The following is a 15860-nucleotide window of genomic DNA, read 5'->3' as shown; positions in this document are numbered from 1 at the left end:
GGTGTGAAGAGCTGCCCAAAGACCTGAAATCAAGAGCACAGGAGGTTTCAGCTGACGGCCCAGAGCCCGGCCCCAACTCCTGGGGCTAAAACAGCTTCCTCCTTCCCCAAACTCCCTTCCAGACCCTGCACCCAGACGCTCTCCTCACCCTGCACCCCAACCCCTGCCTCGGGTCACACCTTCCTCCTGCCCCCAAGACCTTCCCAGACCTCACCCCCCTCCGCAGAACAGAGCAGCCCTAGGCCACTGGCCAACATCTTGGAGCAGCCTCCATCAAAAAGTGTTGCCCTCCCCCCCCCGCTCTGGTTCCCTTCCTACGGGAGATCCGGGCTCCGTGCGTCACTGCCCCTAGGAAGCGCCGCCCCTTTGAAACACCGGGACAGCGTCACAAAGGGGCAGCGCCGCCCTGTCCACGGCTCGAATAGTCGAGGGAAAATGCATCGACCATTCGATCAGCGACTCACTCCCCGCTCCCCCCCCGCGTCCTACCCGCACGAGGGCCCCAGCCAGCCCCACCCCCGAGCCCTGCCCTGCCCTGGCAGCGCGTCCTTACCTCTCCCACCCTGACGGTGTTGCTGTGAGCCAGGACCCACCTCTCCTTGTACCAGTGCCTGCACCACAGGTCCTCTGCCTGGTGGATGTTGAGGCCTGGAAGAGACACAACAGGGTCATTCTGCTGGCAGGTCTGAGCCCTTCCCTCCCACGGGCCCCTGCAGGCATCCCTGGGCAAATGGAGGGGCACAGGGGGCAGAAGGGGAACACAGAGGGACGCATCCCCCCTTGGACCAGTCTGGGGAAAAGGGCTGGGTCCCCTCCCCCGCCACCGGCACCCTCAGGGTGATCCTGGGGCCCACTTCCCAGCTGGGTTACTTACCCCTGTGGTGCAGGACTAGTTGGAAGAGGCGGTGCACCCCCTCCCGGGCCAGCCGGCTGACGTCCTCGGAAGGGTCCGAAATGAAAAGGCCCAGCTGGGCCATGTGGTGACCCATCCTCGGCCAGTCAGCTGAGTTCTGAGGGGAGAGAGAAGAGGGGGGGTCCCTCAGCATCCTGGGGCTGCACGTCCCATGCAAACGGCCGCCGAGGACTCTGTGCGGGAGGGAAGGGACCAGGGTGACTCCAGTGGCCAGCAGGGGTCACGCGCCCCCCATGTCAGGGACCCAGGGCAGGTTGGGCCCCACACGCCCCTCGCAGGGACCCATCCCCCTTCCACCCTCACATCTGCCAACGCCCTCAGCAGAGCCCCCACCAGGAACAAGAGAGCCAAGCAGCAGCCCCCGCCCCCATCCATTGCCCTGGCTGCAGGGCAGACACTGGGGCTGCCCCTCCCCGCCCCCCCCGGGTACTGGGTGAGCCCCTGGGCCCAGCGTGTTCACGGCCCCTCACCTGGGTCTGAGCGGCTGCGGGAGGTAGCCCGGCTGCAGCTGGAGGCCCAGGCGCTGCTGCTGACGGACCTGGACCCACAGCTACAGGGGCTGGTGCGGGGAGCGACGGGCTGGGGGCTCCCGGAGACTGGCAGGTCCCCGGGGGCCGGGCAGGGCGATTCCCCCTGGTGGTAATGGGGGCTGGGCTCCCGGGGCAGATGTTTCTCTCCACAGAGGAGGAGGCCCCAGAGCCACTCTACCCGGCTGCCCCGCTGGGCTGGGTCCCGCCTTCCCAGCCGCCCCTGGAGCCAGGTCCGGGTGGGCCTGGCCGGTGGGCGAGTCGCCCCGAGCTGGTGGGATTCAGCTTCCCCGCCCGCGGGGACGGAGGAGCTGCTTCCCACCGGCCCTGGGGCCATCTTCAGGGTGTTCTTAAAGAATTGTCTGAAGCGTTTGGCCATTCTGCAAATGAGAGGAGCAAAGGGGAGCTTGGGGCGCAGCCTGAAGAGCGAAATCCAGGGGTTCCAACTCCCCAGAGCGACTGCCCCCAGCCCCCAAATGGCCCCTTGATTATCGCCTCGGTCTTGCACAGGCACTGCAAGGACCTGAGGGTATGTCTACACTACAATGTTAGTTCGAACTCACGGACGTCCCCCAGCCCACCCCCTCTTCCCGGGACCAGACTGGCGGCTCCCGGGAGCTTGCCCGGGACCGCAAGAGGCGGGCACCCAGCTGGGCTAGTGCGGATATCGTGGACCTCGTCCACGACCTCCGCACTAGGTCACAGGAAAGTGGCCGGCTAGGGCAGGAGAGCTGCCAGCCTGGCCACCCAGGAGCAGGTGTGCATGAAAATCAAGGGGGTCCACTGAGACCCCCGACCCTGAGACCTGAGCTTACAATGGCCGTCCTGGGTCAGACCAAAGGTCCATCTAGCCCAGTAGCCTGTCTGCCAACAGCGGCCAACCCTAGGGACCCTGGAGGGGATGGACCGAAGACAGTGACCAAGCCATTTGTCTCGTGCCATCCCTCTCCAGCCTTCCACAAACCTTGGGCAGGGACACCACTCCTACCCCCTGGCTAATAGCACTCCATGGACAAAACCTCCATGACTTGATCTCATTTCCCTTTAAACTGTGTTCCAGTTGTAGCCTTCACAGCCTCCTGCAGCAAGGAGTTCCACAGGTTAACTATTTGCCTTGGGAGATAGGCCGGCCCTTGCCCACACACAACCCGCCAACCTGAAGCAGATTCTCACCAGCAACTACACAACGCACCATAATCACTCCAACTCACGAACCAATCCTTGCAACAAACCTCGCTGCCAACTCTGCCCACATATATACACCAGCAACACCATCACAGGACCTAACCAGATCAGTCATACTGTCATTGGTACATTCTCCTGCACATCCACCAACGTAATATATGCCATCATGTGCCAACAATGACCCACTGCTATATACATCGGCCAAACAGGACAGTCCCTACGGAAAAGAATCAATGGACACAAATCTGATATTAGGAACGGCAACATACAAAAACCTGTAGGGGAACACTTCAATCTTCCTGGACACACAATTGCAGATCTAAAAGTAGCCATCCTGCAGCAAAAAAACTTCAGGACCAGACTTCAAAGAGAAACTGTGGAGCTACAGTTCATCTTTAAGTTTGACACAATCAACTCTGGATTAAACAAAGACTGTCAATGGCTTGCTAACTACAAAAACAGCTTCTGCTCTCTTGGAATTCACACCTCCAGATCAGCTGCTAGAAGTGGGCCTCATCCTCCTTGATTGGATCCACCTCCTCATCTCCAGCCTGATCCTGGCCTGCCTATTTATTCCTGCCTCTGGAAATTTACACTACATGCATCTGACGAAGTGGGTCTTTGCCCACGAAAGCTTATGCTCCTACACTTCAGTTAGTCTATAAGATGCCACAGGACTCCTCGTTGCTTTTGCAGATTCAGACTAACACGGCTACCCCTCTGATACTTAACTTTCTCTTACTAGTTTCAAGCCTGCTACCCATTCCTTTCCTCTGGTGTCCTCTAGTCCTTCTTTATGGGAACTCATGAAGAACTTTTCTGAATGCACCCTCTCCATCCAACCCCTGCTTTTAGAGACCTCTATCCTGTCCCTGCTCCATCTCCTCTTTTCTAAGCTGAACAGTCCCAGTCTCTGTAGCCTCTCTTCATCTGGGACCTGTTCCCAACCCCTGATCATGTTAGTTGCCCTCCCCTCTCCTAGCCTTTCTCTTCCCCTCTCCCACCTCCTTTTCCCAGTCTCCCCCAGTTTTGTTCAATAAAGACAGAGTCAATGTTGGAAGAAACGTTATCTTTATTTTGTACATCAGGAAGGGGGGCTAGGGAAGGGTAAGTGGAAGGAGGTGAGGGAGGAATGGGGTACGAGGCCCCGATGGGGAGGACTGGGCTGGCTCTGCGGGCTTCTAGGGGTGGAAGCTCTCCTGCAGCCCCCCAATTGCCCCCTCTTCCCAGATGGCAGCCTGCGGCAAGTGCAGCCGGGCTGATGGCCGAGTGCTGTGATGTCCCCAGTGTGGGCACTCCGGGCACTCCAAGCCAGGACTGCTTTGCAAGCGGGGCACCCCTGAGAACTGTCTGTCCGGGGTGGAGCTCGGGACCCTTTAAGCGCAGCCCTCGGCTAGCCTGAGATAGCATCTCCACGCTCTAAGTCCTCCTCTCATGCCCTGCCGGCACTGCTTCCGGCCATCCTTAAGCGCGGTTCAGGATCCACTCAATGTGGACATGCTAGTTCGAATTAGCAAAACGCTCATTCGAACTAGTTTTTAGTTCTAGACGCGTTAGTTCGAATTCGCTTAGTTCGAATTAACTAATTCGAACTAAGTTAGTTCGAACTAACTCTGTAGTGTAGACATACCCTGAGTCTCCTACCCATCAACAGCCCCTGCTCAGCCAATCAGGGGCGAGTCTAAGCTGTGGGGGGTGGAGCTTTCTTCTGAAAGACACCGGCATAGACCTGTTCCAGCCCCACCTCACCAGTCCCCACAACGGGGGCTGCATCCCCCGCCCCACGGGCTCCTGCAAATCTCACCCCATCCCTCAGCTTGTCTGTTGTGTCCCAAGCTGGGGGGGGGGGGGGAGCAGCAGGGGAAGGGCACAGAAGAGGTAAGAACAGAGCAGAAATGCGGGCGGGATGGAGGAACCCAGCCGGCCCCGGGCGGGATCCAAACCCCTGGGGGCTCTTACCTTCTGCACAAAGGTGTCGGGATGTGGAACTCACAGAGCACAAAGGAACCGTGAGGAGGAGACGCACCAGAGCTAAAGCAACCGGGGGTCTCCAAAGTCCCCTGGGCCCGCCCCCCCCTTTATCAGCCTGAGATGTGGGTCCCTCTGTGAGGTCACCTCCTCCCCACCTGCCCTTTGCCTCATATGCTGAGGGCTGCCCAAAGCCACTGTGAGGTCACTGCCCCCCCCTCACCCTGCCAGGCAAATGTCCTTCCTCTAGCCATCCCTCTGGGAAGTTTGAGCCATTCCTAGGGGTCCCCCCCACTCCCTGACTGGGCATCCTGCGGCCAGCAGCTCCAGTAGCCCCACAGGCTGCTCCCTGCCCTACACTGCAGGCTTCTTGCACGAGAACTGTTTCACGCAGGAGTTCTTGAGCAAAAGGTCTCGTGCAAGACCGCCTCCACCCTGCCATGTGCTTTTGTACAAGAGTGTCCATGGCAGTTGAATGCTCTCCTGCACAAGAAAGCTCTGATGGCCATATTAGCCATAAAAGTGTCTTGCTCAAGAAGCCCCTGGAGCCTGTCCACGCTGCCTTCTTGCACAACAGCTCTTGCACAAAAGGGGCTGATTCCTCGTGGGGAGAGGAATAACTCTTGTGCAAGAAGCCCTCTTTTCTGATGCTTCACTGCAAATTTACTTGCGCAAAAATTCATGTGCAGTGTAGACGTGCCACAAGTTTTTGCACAAGAACAGTTGTTCTTGAGCAAAATGCCCGCACTGCAGCCGCAATGTGTACGTTAGGCATGTCCACTGGGAGCAGAGGAGAGGGTAGAGGAGCGGGGTCCTGGGATGGGCATGTTAATGTGGGGTGCACCCTTGGCTCACTCTGCACCTTTTGGGTGACCCTGCCTTGTTCTGTGCCTCAGTTTCCCCCCACTGCACCATGGGACCAGGGACTCTGCCCCACCTCGGTGTGCTTGGATGCAGTCAGGCCAGTCTGTGACAATTATAAAATTGTCAGACATATGGATGAACATAATTTGTTGGGGAAAGTCAACATGGTGTCTGTAAAGGGAAATCATGCTTTACTAATAGCCAGAGTTCTTTGAGGGAGTCAACTATCATGTGGTCAAGGGGGATCCAGTGGAGATAGTGCATTCAGATTTCCAGAAAGCCTCTGACAAGGTCCCTCACCCAAGGTTCTTAAGTAAAGCAAGTTGTCATGGGAGAATAGGCTCGGCTTATGGTCTCCCCATAACCCTCCTGCAGCTGGTTCTGCCACATCCAGCCGCTCAGACCCATACCCTCCCCATTGGACACATGCCTCAGTTTCCCTCCAATGGGCACATGCCCTGGTCTCAGATCTCCCCACAGGCGCATGCCTCTGGCTCTCTGCAATACTCACCGAGGAAAAGGATGGTGAGAGCAGATCCCATAATGGGGCAGTGAAGGGTACCACCGATCCCCTAATGCGCAGCTCCACCCCTCCTCAAATAAGGTGCTCAGCTGGTGGTTGCAGCTACAGGAAGTCAATAATATTTCATCTCTTCTGGTATCCCTTGCCTCTTATCGGCAGGCGACATGTCATGCAATCACAGTTAATTAGAGGTCTTTGCAAAACCGAGGAAATGATCAGCCTGGCTCAGTGTCCTGCAGCTCCAGCTTGTCCGTATCTCTGTGGGGAGAAAGGGAAGTCTCCTCTGTCTGTGGGGAGCCAGGAGACCACAGGTTCTGAAATTCAATCATTGACTGACCATTATTTCCATGACGATTCCCCTCCCCCTTTCTTTGTTTCTAGATCCAAGTGGTTGGTGACTCATGTAAATAAAATCAGGACGTGATCATGCAATTAAAGGAAGCTGTTGTGAGGCCTGTTAGTGAAGGGACAGAGTTAAGGGTGTTTAGGGAACAGTAAGTGGCATTTCCTGGCTTTGGAGGCTTTGATTCTTTAAAGCCTCCTGCTCAGCTTGCAAACCTGCCCACGTGCAACACAAGCCCTGGCACCATGCGAGGAATGGGCATGAAGGGGAACACCTGGGTTCACTGCCCCTTGCACCATAGCTGAGCGGTGTTGGCGGCTTTACGCTGTAACGCTTGGTTCTAAGGGTCTTTAGTCAGCCTGTGAATTAAATCAGCCAGGTTCAAAAGAAAATGGGAGCAAGAGAAATTCCATTCAACCCAATGGGTCACCAACCAGGAGAGACTCAGGGACTTTCCCATGTGCCACATAAACCTTGCCCACTGAGCTGCCAGTGGGTGTGTGGCTAGGCCCCTAGAGAGGGACATAAGCTGTGTTTGTGCAGCTGCTGGCTACCTGGCAGGAGTAAGCTAGTAGTCAGGCACATTTGGCCCTGGTCCCAGCTCTGGGAGGGGAGTGGGGACTAAGGGTTAGAGGAGGAGGTTGGGAACTAGGACTCCCATGTAACAGCTGAGAACCAAGCCCTTTCTGTTTGCAGATCCTGGTTGGGCCTGGGCAGCCCTTAGACCTGCTGTGGGGAGCCAGGCTCATAAGCCTCCCCCAGCAACACACAGACAGCCCCTTCCCTCCCACTCTCCCCCCCCCCTGCCAGCTGCAGAACGATACAGATGCTGAGAGCATCTCTGGGCAGGCTCAGCTGAAGGGACTTGCCCCAGGCCAGGTGTTCCCCTCCCTTGGAGACCAACATCATTCCCCTTCTCATGGGCCCACAGGTCACATCCACACTTGGCCCGTTGGCCCTGGGGGAACCCGCTTCAGGGCGACAGCCCCTTCTCGTATGGTCCTTGGGGCCACACACTCCTGGGGGGGCACTAGAGCCCTTTATTTCCAACCTTCTACTGTGCTGCTTTCCATGGGAACCTCCCAACCAGCACACACAGGGACAAGGGCCGGCAATTCCTCCTGTGGCCGCTAGGTGGCGCTGCAGCCTTACACTGCCCCGTTCCCCAGAGAATCTGGATTTGTGCTGATCTGATCTGGCCCCTCTGCATTTGATGGGATAAATGAGGCCCTGTTGCACTCGCGGCTGGCTGAGTCAGGCTATGTCTGCACTCGCGGCTTCTTGCCTGAGAAATATGCAAATGAGGCTAAGCGTGGAATATCGCCTAATGAGCCACCATTTTTGCAGAAGAGTCTCTTGCGCCAGAAGGAGCTGTCTGCACTGCCCCTTTCTGTGCAAGAAAAACCCTCTTGCGCGATGCTGTTACGCCGATTATTTACAGGAATAACGGCATTGCGCAAGAGTGTAAAGCTGCAAAGTTGCCATCCCCACTCAGCTATGCAGCAAAGAGCATCAAACCCATCACACCTGCTTTTCTCCCCATCACACCTGTTCTTCTCATGGTGCCAGGGCTCATGTTGCACATGGGCAGGATTGCAGGCTAAGCAGTAGGCTTTGAATAGTCAAACTCTCCGGAACCAAGAAATGCCACTTACTGTTTCCCAAACACCCTTAACTCTGCCCCCTCACGCACATGCCTTATGACACCTTCCTTTAAATGGTCAGTCAAAGACTGAATTTCAGATCCTGTACACATCTGTGTCAAGGCTGTCCCCAACTCTGGCATGATGAATGCAGAAGTGGGTCCCTCAAAAGCACTCCAAAATCTTGCCTCTGCAGGCTCTGGTACAACTCCTCCCCCTAAAAAAATCCTAATACCCAGATTTTGGGGAATCTGCTGCCACCACCTAAGTAAATCCAAGAAAACCAGGGAAGAGATCACTTGGGAAACCTCCTACCTAAGGTAATACTCTCCCCGTGCCCCAAGCTCTGTTTTACTTGGAGTTGGGAAAACAGGAGATTCACAGACAACAATGAACTCTGCCCTTGTAAGTAGGCACTGAGTCCTAAGGACACAACAATCAACCAATCCCGGTTAATTACAAGATACAACAATTCTTTATTATCAAAATAAAACTACAGTAGCAAGCACAGTAAAGTGGTTAGATGGAAAGAGCCACCAAATTGATAAAGATACTCAGGGAAACCCCATGGGCTAAAACTTGGTTACAAAGAAAAAAGAAAAACACAATTAACAGCTTAGACATTATTTCCAAATCCCCAAACAAGGAAAACAACAAATCCTGACGGACTAGCTAAACTTTTCCCTACTTACACATTCTAAGAAATCCGTTCTTGGAGAGAGAATCATAGAATCATAGAATACTAGGACTGGAAGGGACCCCGAGAGGTCATCGAGTCCTGTCCCCTGCCCCCTTGGCAGGACCAAATACTGTCTAGACCATCCCTGATAGACATTTATCTAACCTACTCTTAAATATCTCCAGAGATGGGGATTGCACAACCTCCCTGGGCAATTTATTCCAGTGTTTGACAACCCTGACAGTTAGGAACTTTTTCCTAATGTCCAACCTAAACCTCCCTTGCTGCAGTTTAAGCCCATTGCTTCTTGTACTATCCCCAGAGGCCAAGATGAACAAGTTTTCTCCCTCCCCCTTATGACACACTTTTAGATACCTGAAAACGACTATCATGTCTCCTCTCAATCTTCTCTTTTCTAAACTAAACAAACCCAATTCTTTCAGCCTTCCTTCATAGGTCCTGTTCTCTAGACCTTGAATGAGTCTTGTTGCTCTTCTCTGGACCCTCTCCAATTTCTTCACATCTTTCTTGAAATGCGGTGCCCAGAACAGGACACAATACTCAAACTGAGGCCTACCCAGTGCAGAGTAGAGCAGAAGAATGATTTGTCATGTCTTGCTCACAACACACCTGTTAATGCATCTCAGAATCATGTTTGTTTTTTTTGCAACAGCATCACGCTACTGACTCATATTCAGCTTGTGGTCCACTATAACCCCTAGATCCCTTTCTGCCGTACTCCTTCCTAGACAGTCGCTTCCCATTCTCCCATTTCCCTCAGTCTTGGAAGAGACTACTCTACCTCTCAAACACAGAAGAGAGAGAGAAAACCCCTGTTTTTCAGTTTGAATTTTCTACCTGCATTGTTATTGACTTACCACCTGATACTTGGCTAGCTACAGGGTTAACCCCTTAGTCACCAGACACTGGTCAGCACTCCTGATTATGACAACCCGGCTCCCAGCCTAGTGTACCCTCCCCAAAGAAGACGACCTCCCTCCCTCCCTCCCTCCCCACAGAGACATGGACGAGCTGGTGCTGCTGGACATTTGGCTAGGCTGATGATTTCAGGGTTTCCTCGGTTTTGCAGAGACCTCTGGTAACTGTGACCACATGAGATTTTGCCTGCAGATGAGAAACAAGGGGTGGTGGATGCAGTGGAACTCCTTATTTGAGGCTGGGTGGAGCTGGGAAAAGGGGTGTGGCTGGTGCCCCTCACTGGCCCATTATGGCATCTGCTCTCACCATCGTCTTCCTCAGTGAGTATTGCAGATAGACAGGAGGGGACAGGGGGGATCTGAGACCAGGGCGTGGGCCCATTGGGGTGGGTCTGAGACCAGGGTGTGGGCCCATTGGGGTGGGTCTGAGACCAGGGGGTGGGCCCATGGGGGTGGGTCTGAGACCAGGGTGTGTGCCCACAGTGAGAGGGGAGGGAATCTGAGACCAGCGCATGTACCCATGGGACTGAGGGTGAGGCATGTGACTGAGTGGGGCAGTACCAGATGCGGGCGGGGGAAGGGATTCAGGAGAGACCATAAGCTGAGCCTGTTCTCTGGGGGTTGTCACTGCATCACTCTCTGGGGACCATCCTCCCTGCCCCATTGATCTAGTGACTTCCTCTATGGGGGCAGAGGACAGGTGCTGACTGCGGCATACAGGATGGGTTTGGGGACAGGGCCCCCCGCTTAGTCTGCAGCGCTGGGGGGTCCAGTTCGGCATAGGTGAGTCCCTCAGTGCTGGGGTTGGGCTCCTGGGGTAGGGAGGGAAGAGAGTCACTATGTGTATGAGTCAAAACCAGCACACAAACACACACAGCCACACACCAGACAGTCCTGATCCCAGACAGTAGGGGGTATTCATATGCAGTGAGGGGATGCATGGTGCATTGGTGTGGGGTGAGGCAAGGCACAGAGCTGGGGAGTTTTGGGGGGCACTTACAAAGACATCTTGCAGTTTCCCTTGGCCCACGAGGGCATCTGTGGAACAAAGACACTCAGGGGCAGGGAGGGTGTGAGAAAGCCGGAATCTGTGGCTAGTTATACAGGGTGTCTATACACCATGGGCTGAGCCAATTCCCTGGAGTGAGGATGGGACACAGGGACTGGGGCTGGATCAGTGTCCCTGGGATCGCAGGATGGGTCCCAGTGAGACCCTCAGCAAGATACGGCCCCTGCCTGGCTCCATGGAAACCACAATCCCTAATGACTGGTGCTAATCACCAGGAGCCCTGTCCTGGGTGTGAAAGTAGAAAGAATTATACTGTAAGAAAAAGATGAATTGTGCTGTAATAACTGAATAAGTTGAAGGAATTCTGTTTGTCTTTTTAAGAGGAAGAAGAAAAGTATGTTAATGTTGATTGTAGGTATGCAGATCAAGGTGCTAGCCAATTTGGGCCTGAGTTTAACAGGAAAAGAAACATTAGGTGTTAGACAGGAAACAATTCCAGATAATCAGGGAGATATAGCCAGGAGATTGCTGTGTGCTTAATATTGAAATGAAGAGTACTTGAGTAGCCTCACACTAATTATGTGAAGTTTTGCCCCCCTTTTAATCCTGTTAATTTTGGCTTTCTTTTGACTGTATAAATCAAGAGGTTTGAACCTTGTATGGCACTCACATTTTCTGAATGCATTTTAGCAAAGCTTTGCTGAAATAAACAGAGCAGTCTGCCAAATCTGTGAGTCCTGTCTGACTTTGACAATTTGGAGGTTCCACCGAGATGGCAACCGTCTTCGCTGAGGCTGTGTGATCCCTGACTGTCTGGCAGGATGACCGTGGTAGCCGGCACCTGGGCATTTGGCCTGAGCGGTCCTCCGCCAGAACGGAAAGGTGCACAACCACAGCGAAGTCTACGCCATCGAACCTGTTGGTTCCTGCTCTGTTCTGGTAGGGATCCCGGGATCTAACATCAGGACTCTGGTCAGGTAATTATTTTGTCCGGACTGAGGACTGTCTTGTCTCTGTGTCTATCCGTCTTCCCTGTGGTGTGAGTGAGTCTGGGAGCCATCCCTGTCCAGGGACTGGCCGACCAAGGGGCTCCTGTCCCCGCGGTCTGTGTGACTGGAATCTGCACAATCGCAGCCGCACCGCACCTTGGATAAAATCCTTGGAGTGAACGCAAGGGCGATTGAGGCAGTAACCTGTGGGCTTCTTTTGTGTGTTGCACTGGGCACCGCTCTGACGAACCCGAATTTCCTCCTTGTGTAATTGGTGTATGAAGTCCTCCTGTATGGGTAACTAGACGTCTAAGCAGGGATAGTTCCCTAAAGGGACCCTGGCTCAGTTTATATATTTTAGAAAGGGTCCGGACTCCTGTAAATTTCTGGAAAAATGATCTAGATTGACTCTGGGGGGATCCCAAAACTCAGTGGCCACTGTTAGGATCTTGGAACAAAGACCAAGTGGACGTCTTAAAAGACAAACTTGGCCTTCCCAAAACTAAATTGGCTAGAGGAGAGGTAGATTGCTTCATGCAGTGGTGGGACGAGGCAAATCTTAAATGAACTGAATCGAAGCTCGCCTCCCTTAAAAATTCTAATTATAAGAAAAAGCTTTATTGGAAACCTCCTCTCCCACCACCAGACCGAGCGCTTCCCTTTACCCCGTCCTCCAAGAAGACTCAGACCGGTCCCACTTGAAGCTATAAACCCTGGACCCACACGGAGCTCCACTCGATTTTAAAAGGTTTTCCAAAGCCCCAGGAAAACCCTACCAAATTTGCAGAGGAATTTTGCTAGTGTGCAATGCCTATGAACCCTCTGAAGCAGAGCTCCTGCAACTGTGTAAACTACTTATAACCCCGTAAACAGCAACAAAGAAAAAAAACCCGGGCAACTATCACACAGACTGACTGATGGTTTTTTTGTTTGTTTGGTTGGGTTTTTTGGGGTTTTTTGGGATACAGCAACCAGGTAAAAATGGACAGGGTGCCCTGGCGCATGCGTTTGTTAATAGCCTCTTATCTGCTATTAGCAGTATGTTAAAGCAAATAAGTGTTGGATGGGAGGCCAAGACCATGGACAAATTGCAAGCAGTGGCAGAGCATTGCCACTGCACTCTAAAAAGAAAGAGAAGCAGTCCTCACAAAAGTTGATAGCTCTGCAAATACAGCATTATTCAGGGCAGGGCAGACAGTACTGGGAATGGGGAGGGTACCAAGAATGGGGATAAGGTCAGAGAAGGGGTCGTGGCACCGGGTTTTTGGGATTTAAAGGTTTCAGCTCCGGTCATATCCACCCTGTGGGAACAAGGCATTATTGTCCCCTGTTCTAGCCCCTGTAACACCCCTATCCTCCTCCCAGTTCGAAAAGCTGATGGTAAATCATGGTGGTTTGTTCAGGATCTTCAAGCTATTAACTGCATTGTTGTACCCACCTTTCCTGTAATCCCTAACCCAGCAACTAATCTGGCTTCTATCCTGCCAGATGCAACTCATTTTACTGATGTTGATCTGTGTTCTGCTTTCTTTTCTGTCCCGGTTCACCCTAAGTCCCAGTATCTTTTTGCCTTTTCTTACAAGGAGCAGCAGTATGCTTCCCAAGGGGTACACAGAAAGCCCGTCTTACTTTTCCCAAGCATTAGCCAAAGACCTTGTTGACCTGGTCTTCCCCTCTGGGTCCACATTGGTCCAATGTGTAAATGATCTACTCCTCTGTTCCCCTTCATTATCTGCCTCAGAAACTGACTCTTTAGTGCTTCTCACTGCTCCCCCCCCCCCCCCGCCACCTTAGGGTTACCTGACTACTGTAAGCCTTTACCCTTTTCTGCCACGAGCAATCTGGTTGTGCACTTGGGGTTCTTACTCAGGAGCATGGTGGCAAAAATCGTCCAGTAGCTTATTTCTCTGCCACCTTGGATCCTGTTGCCCAAGGTCTACCCCCCTGTCTGCGTGCTGTGGCTGCCGCGGCACGCCTAATTGAAATGTCTGAGTCCCTTGTCCTCCGCTCTCCTGTTTCTCTCATGGTCCCTCACTCTATAGATACTCTCCTGCTACAATGTAATACAGCTCACCTTTCCTCCGCCCGCCTCACTTTTACTGCTTTCGGCTTCGCATATCACCATAAAGTGCTGTTCTCAGTTGAACCCTGCCACTCTCCTTCCTCTGTCTAATGACGGTGAACCCCACGACTGCCTTGCAAGTGTCTCTGCTGTCACCGTCTCATGCCCCGACCTTTCTGATGTCCCTCTCTCTAACTCCGACCTTGTGTTATTCACTGAAGGTTCCTGCTTTAGAGATAGCCAAGGTCGTCTCCTCGCAGGATACGCTGTGGTATCACTCTCTGAAACCCTAGGAGCTGCGCCTTTACCTTCTGTCACCTCAGCACAAGTCGCTGAACTAGTTGCCCTAACCCGCGCTTGCTTTCTGGCTGAGGGACGCTCCGCCACCATTTATACTGATTCTCCATATGCTTTTGGGGTTGTACATGACTTTGGCACCCTCTGGCAAGCTCGGGGTTTCCTTACCTCTGCTGGTACCCCTATCAAGAATGGCCCCTACATTGCTGCTCTCCTGTATGCACTCCCATCTGCATTAGCTATTGTTAAGTGCCCTGGTCACTCCACAGCAGATACTGATGTTGCTAAGGGTAATGCTGCCATAGAACCTTCCCCAGGTGCGTTTCTCGGTTCCCTTTCTGTTTCTGTACCACCGCAATCCCTTTCTAAAGTCACCCTGCTCCAAGACTCTGCCTCAGAAACAGAAAAAGACTCCTGGGTCACCCAGGGTTGCTCTCTACACCCTGATTCCCTTTGGCGCCCCCTTATTGGTGCCTTTGTGGCCCCCTTTTCGCTCTACCCAGCTCTGGCCGCCCTGCTACACGGCATTTCGCATGTCGGAAAGGAGGGTATGATCTCTGCTGTAACTAAGGCAGAATGGTGGGCCCCCCATTTCAGCTCTTTTGCAGCTCACCACTGTGCCGCCTGTACCACTTGCCAAAGCTACAATGTTGGCAAACCTGTAAAGGTAGCTCAAGGGTTCTGGGGACTGCCCCAAGCACTGTTCTTGCATTGGCAGCTTGATTTTGTACAAATGCTTGTGTGTCAACTATATGAATTTATTTGGGTTATGGTATGCTTATTTTCGGGTTGGATTGAAGTCTTTCCTTGTCGCAAAGCTGATTCGCTGTCTGTTGCCAAATGTTTGTTAAATCATATTATGCCTGCCAAAGAAACTCCTGCCACTCTGTCCAGTGACCGGGGTACACGTTTTACTGAACAACTTGTTCAGCACCTGGATCGTGTGTTACATGTCACACACCTGCTGCACTGTCCCTACCATCCCAAAGACATAAATTAAGTCCTTTTGAAAATGTTTATGTGAACAATGGCTACCATTACTCCAGTCTCAGACTTGAACTTGACTCACAGTACACTCCTTCAGTACTGCAAGGGACTAATGCAAGCTGTAAGTCACTTCCATTCACAGGTTCGAGCCGCCTGGCCGACGGAACCCACCTCGGATGCCTGCCACACTCTCGAGACAGGTGATTGGGTCTACGTACGACACCACCAACGAAAACACGCCATGGAACCCCGGTGGAAGGGCCTGCATCAGGTGCTGCTCACTGCCCAGACGGCTCTTAAGTTATCCGGCATCGCAGCATGGATACAGGCTTCGCAGTGTAAGAAGGCACCATCCCCAGCGGACCAATCATCACCTCAGGACCATGCAGAGTCAATTTTGACTCCAGAAGAAGACGTAGAGGAACAGCCTGCAATACCTTACAACCTACGTTCGCGTAAGGATTGCCTGAAGCAGATGAGGACCAAAAGCAAGGCCCAAGAAGAAGCAGTAGTGAGCCTAGCGCCTGCTGCCTGGTGGACATAAAACCGTAACTGCGGGTCCCTCAGTGGAGGTTGTCAGAACCAAAAGGGTCTTGCCTCCAACATGTGCCTCTGGTGGGGCCTGTTCCTCGGCCACTGGTGTCTTAAGATCTGGGGAATCCACAATGACAATGACAATTCTTTTATCCACCAGCAAGTATGGATCGCTCAGACCCTTAATATCTCTAATTGCTGGGTCTGCAGCCACATTCCATCCCACTCACAAGCTGGTTCCTGTCTTGGCAATCCCACTTAATTCCCCAGGCCTCACCCGTTTAACAAGACATGGAACAGTAATGACACTTGGGAAGCAGTGGGAATAATTGTGGGAATAAATGTATCTAAACGGATAAGTGTGGAGGAGAAAAAAGGTCACTGGTGTTTGGTGTGTAA

Source organism: Pelodiscus sinensis, unplaced genomic scaffold, assembly GCF_049634645.1.
Source record: "Pelodiscus sinensis isolate JC-2024 unplaced genomic scaffold, ASM4963464v1 ctg36, whole genome shotgun sequence".
NCBI lineage: Eukaryota > Metazoa > Chordata > Testudines > Trionychidae > Pelodiscus > Pelodiscus sinensis.
This window is presented reverse-complemented; position numbering follows the sequence as displayed.